Source organism: Gymnoscopelus microlampas (genome assembly GCF_963454915.1).
Source record: "Gymnoscopelus microlampas genome assembly, chromosome: 15".
Lineage (NCBI taxonomy): Eukaryota > Metazoa > Chordata > Actinopteri > Myctophiformes > Myctophidae > Gymnoscopelus > Gymnoscopelus microlampas.
In genome coordinates this window covers 8407299-8413298 of record NC_139952.1, presented here as the reverse complement: position 1 = coordinate 8413298, position 6000 = coordinate 8407299, and positions in this window count along the sequence as shown.

Below are 6000 nucleotides of genomic sequence, written 5' to 3'. Positions count from 1 at the left end.
GCCTTTAGACAATCTGCAGCCACTGCCACAGGTTCTCAAACTTTTTCATGTCTCATTGATATGTATTTGCCCACAGATCCTCATCTGAAAAGATCCCCATACAAATACAAATACTTCAAGATTTAGAGACAGAGAGATGGACAGAGAGACAGAGAAACAGACAGACAGACAGACAGACAGACAGACAGAGTTGATTATCGTGATGTCTCCCTGACAACAAAGTGTCTTGTTGAGTACCATGACTCTGACCTCGATTTCTCCAAAACGGTTAATCCTATGACTTTGAGTTTATTTTTTTACAAATCCGACTTGAGCCACATTCAGAGGTGGTTTCAAATGTGATTCAAATCTGATTTCTAAAGATGTGTCTCGGTCTGAACGCTCTAACCCAGGGGTTTTCAACTGATTGTGAGCCAGGGACCACCACCCTGACTAAGAATCAACCAGGGGACCACTGTTTTGTTGGGCTATATGATTAGTGTTTTCGGTAGTTAGTGTTTCTCAACCAATTGTCCATGAACACATGTTCTTAAATAATGACTGAAATATAGTGATCATAGCGTTTTTGAGTGTTTTTGTGAAATTATCTTACTTTATCCAGCCTTCTAACTCATGTTAACTGATATATTGATTTGTAACTTATGTATGAGTGAGCAGACACATGCTATTACATGGGCACATTTCCTAATATTGACACTGTACACTTCCCCTTCTTGAGATTCTAACTCCCTTTTCTGTGGAACTTCTTGACCTCCTACTTCCCAGTAACTGCTGTCAACTGCATTGACGCGTCATATTTAGGTCACCAGGTCATTGAGTGAACTGTTTCTGTCCATGGACCACATTCTTCAGGTAGCCTATGCCAGCATGAACATACTACTGTCACAGAGATACGTATAGTTACAAAAGGTCAAATACATTTTGCTTTTAATGTAAGATCTGGGAATTGTGCCTGGCAACTCATCCAGTACTTCACAAGGGACTGTGTTTCATGTGCCTCTTGAAAGAGTCTGTGGACACGGCAATGAGCTGATCCTCTTTTGTAGTTGTTTAGCATTGAAGTTCTTTACACAATGCGACGCACTTTCACTATTCATTGTACTGTGTATGAGAAGTATATAGTATGTGTGCATATGTGTGTGTGTGTGTGTGTGTGTGTGTGTGCGCGTGCGTGCGTGCGTGCGTGCGTGCGTGCGTGCGTGCGTGTGGCGGGTCTCAGCTTGTGTCAGATGTAAGAAGGGGGACTCCAAGGGGGGAGGAAAATGGGAGCCACTGAAGTAGAGCACTGCCATAATGACTAGATTGGGAGAAAAATATTGACTGTTTAACACGCGCACACACATACACATACACATACACATACACATACACATACACATACACATACACATACACATACACACACCACACACACACACCACACAACTGACAGATGTTTCCTGTTCAACGTGCAAGTTAGGATTTCATAACTTGGGTACTTCCCAACAACTTCCTGTCTTTTACACAATAAGCTTTACTTTTTTTTGGTGTTTAACTGATAACACACAGAAACTGTCCCATTTTCAAAAGAAATTCAAAGATATTCCAGTAATGTTCAACAAATAGATAATAGTGAAAATAGCAGATCTACAAGCTCACAACACATCTCTATTTTCGAAATACAGCATAAGTGGTTAATTCATAATGCACAATTTTTAAAGTATCCAAAAACATATAAATACCCAAGTGAGTTACAGATACTCAAAAAAGGTTTACTTGAGCACACTACTCAAGCTACTGTCCACCACCGCAGTTGGGTCACCAGTTTCATCCAACCAGGAGAGAGTACCCATTTATAGTGTTCCAATAAAAAAAATTATGCTCATTTATTTATTTCATTACCAATTTGACTTGTTTATCCTTGTATGAAATCTCTCTCCTGATTGGTTAAAATTGGAATCCCAAACATTTTGTGTCTTCATGAACTACACAGACCATTAATGCTATTCCACGTCACCACCTATTTTTGTGTGAAGATCAGAATGCATTTTAATGTGAAATCACAGGTTTACGGGTGTAAAGAATTGGATGGGATTTATTTTCGTGCAAGCTCCATCATTGTAGAAAATAGCCGATCTACAAGCTCAAAGCCTGTTGAAAAAAGGTTCATTTTAGAGGCGGGTCTTGTCCTAACCAATCAGGAACTGACATCATTGTCTGTATTTACGTAGCTTTTCAACAGTGTCAGAGGAGGAAGAGAGATCAGAGAGAGAGTACTTTTGTACTATGAGTATACTCTGATGCCGGGACCTTTCTACTTATACTCAAGTGAAATTCTGAATACGGGACTTTGACTTTTAACAGAGTATTGTGGCATTTATATTAGTAGTTTTTCCAGCAGTGCAGAGGAGGAACAGAGAGACATCTACCAGAGAGGCTGATGCAAGAAACCTGGAATAAAGTCACACACACACTAGGTATGTAGTAGGCCTACTGTTTTTTATATCACTTTAAAGTTTTCATTATATTCAAATGTAATCAAGTTAAACAGAATGTTTTAGATGTCACTTTATAGTTTTATTTATGTTAAAACATAATAAAGTTGAAACATCATAAAACTTCAGTTGAAAGTTACATTTAAGACAGCAACAGCGAAAGTTTTTATGTAGCATTGTCCGTCTGTAATGTAGAGGAGCTCAGCTCTGTCTGCTTCTCTGTCCCTGTGCGATGTAGCTCCGCCTCAGCCGATCTGCAAGCCCACAACGCGTCGCTGATGCAACGCGGTGTGGGCTTGTAGGTCAGCTGTGTTCCTTGCGCGACACTGTTGTACACCGAAGGAAAAACAGGCACTAGGCAGGAACGCACATCCATTATATTATACCTCTATGACGCATACACATAAAGTGGTGATGGGTAAAGACAGAGAGAGCCCCAATTACTCTCCTCTTATCAAAAAACCTGAAAATGAACCTAAATTAAACAAGAAGGCCGGTATACAAAAGTGTAATTGATTAGAAGTACAAAAGTATTGTTATCAAAATGTATTTAAAGTACCAGAGTAAAATAACTCAGATGCTTCAAAAATGTTAAAACATTTTCTAAAACAGTGGCTATTTTGGAATGGACAGAATTTTAAAAAGGGCTCAACTTGTCACTTTAATACTAATCTACATCTGTAAACTTAACTAAAATTAACTAGAATTAACTATAAACTAAAGACATTTTGTAATAATTGTGGTGGAGTAAAAACTATAATATTTACTTTTTAAATGTAGGAGGTAGATGTATAACGTATAAAGGCATGAAAATACTCAAGTATTATACTCATAATGTATTAAAAAAACAGTACTCGAGTAAATGTACTTTGTTACTTTCCACCCCTACAAAGCGCTGTACTCAATCACCAACGTACCAATCTTGACAGCACATGCTACAGTTTGAAATGTGCAAATTCAGGAAACACACACCGACCCCCCCCCCCCCCCCCCCCCCCCCACACACACACAGTTGTCACCACAACTTCCCCTTTTCTTCGTTCCGCTTGCTCTTATGCGCCACCCCTACAAAGCGCTGTACTCGATCACCAACGCATCAACTGTGACAGCACATGCTACAGTTTGAAATGTGCAAATTACACGCCCGCCCGCCCGCCCGCCCGCCCCCACACACACACACACACACACACACACGCACACACGCACACACGCACGCACGCACGCACGCACGCACGCACACACACACACACACACACACATTCTTGCACTTGCACTGTTTTGTCATGTCACTTAAAAGTTGTCTTTATATTCAAATGTGATCAGGTCCAGGGAATCGAACTGGGAACCTTCCGGCAACAAGCACGTAATTTTAACGTCTACTCTGGCTGAGAGCACCCTAGACAGTTTTTAAGTTGCTTGATTCAGTATTTAGATATTTGATATTCATTTCAACAGGTACCTTCCTATACATTGACCAGCTCCCAGTACAACAGTAACAGACTGTGGTTGCACTGGTCAACTCCCAGTACAACAGCATCAGACTGTGGTTGTACTGGTCAGCTCCCAGTACAGCAGTAACATACTGTGGTTGTACTGGTCAGCTCCCAGCACAACAGCATCAGATTGTGGTTGTACTGGTCAGCTCCCAGTACAACAGAATACTCTAAGACTGTTGTTGCACTGGTCAACTCCCAGTTTTTAATGTGTGTGTTTGTGTGTTGCTACACTGTAGGTAAATAATGGTTAAAAGAGAGTTGTGACTGAATGCTACAATGACTCATTGAGTGAAACTGCAGAGACATTTAGTCTACAAAAGTGTTACATTTTAACTAATTATAATTTAAGAAATGAATAATCGCTCATATAAGATATATGAGCAATTGTATTTTATAGCTAGAATCAAACATTTTGAGTTCAATCAAAGTATAGGGGCCTGTGTGTGTTTCTGAGACTGTTGGAGAAGAAAAGGAAGTTGAGCATAAGAGCAAGTGGAACGAAGAAAAGGGGAAGTTGTGGTGAAAAAGCATGTGTACACACACAGCTTCTTCACCACAGAGAACGTACGTGTGTGTGTGTGTGTGTGTGTGTGTGTGTGTGTGTGTGTGTGTGTGTGTGTGTGTGTGTGTGTGTGTGTGTGTGTGTGTGTGTGTGTGTGTGTGTGTGTGTGTGTGTGTGTGTGTGTGTGTGTGTGTGTGTGTTTCCTGAATTTGCACATTTCAAACGTGCCCTGTGCTGTCAAAATTGATGCGTTGGTGATCGAGTACAACGCTTTGTAGGGGTGGAAAGAAACAAAGTACTTTTACTCAAGTATTGAACTTGAATACATTTTGAGGTACTTTTACTTGTCATGCCTTTATACTTTGTACTTCTACCCCCTATAGTTAGCCTATAGTTTTTACTCCACTACAATTATTTGACATCTTTAGTTTCTAGTTAATTTACAGATGAAGATTATTATTATAAAACATACATTGCCAATTGAGCCCTATTTTAAAAGCTGCTTTTTTAGAAAATGTTTTAATATTTTTTAGGGATGTCTCGATCAAGTTTTTTTGCTCCCGATCCGATCCCGATCATTTGATTTTGAGTATCTGCCGATCCCTATTTTTCCCGATCTTTTAATTTTTAAAAATATTTTTTAATTATTATTTATGCATGTAGAATTTATTTTTTATCATTTATTTTGTAGCAATAAAAGACAATACGTCTCATACCTCAGCTCAGGTGCTGAGGATCACTACTCAAGGTCATTACCATGGTTACGGTGGCGGGGCGTGGACAGATCATTGCAGACAGCAAAACCAGGGTTATACTGTGTTACATTTGAATCATGAAGTTCACTACACAAACAGTTTACACATCCAGTCATGTCAGCATTCTCTTGATAAACATTTGAGAAAAACATTTGAGAAACATTTGCATTTTTTTTTAAATAAATTTGACAATATAGTACAACATAAGATAACTACAGGGTTCATATTTAATAGGTAGCACTGGAGGGAAAGGTCATTCATGCCACCCGGGTTAACAGACTGTAAGCTACTATATATGTCCATGAATTTAATTCAAGGACCCCAATGGAAACAAGCCCGCAAGGACTTTTTTGGCCGGACCTTTTAGACAAAAGCATTATAAATGTAACTGTGTTGTTTTACATTCTTTTGCCTAATAAAAATTTCAATCAAATTCAATCAATCAATCAATCAAGTGAAAAATCCATCTAGATTCAGTTTGTAAGAGTTTGGTGTCTAAATCACCTCTTCTGGATTTCTTAAAGGTTTCATGACATTCAGTTTTACCACACCTTAAAAGTCTTTGTCATGGTCCTTCAAACGTGTATAAAAAGTGTTAACAAAAAAATCCACTGGCAGGTGTTTTTCTCTCACATTTCTAAAGCCTTTTCAACTGCAATGAAAAAAAGAAATCTATGCCTGCGGGTGTCACTGTTGAGGGATTTTGCCTGACAATCATTGCCTCTTTGAATCTTTTTTTTTATTTTATCATTTCCTCATGCAGGAATAAGTCT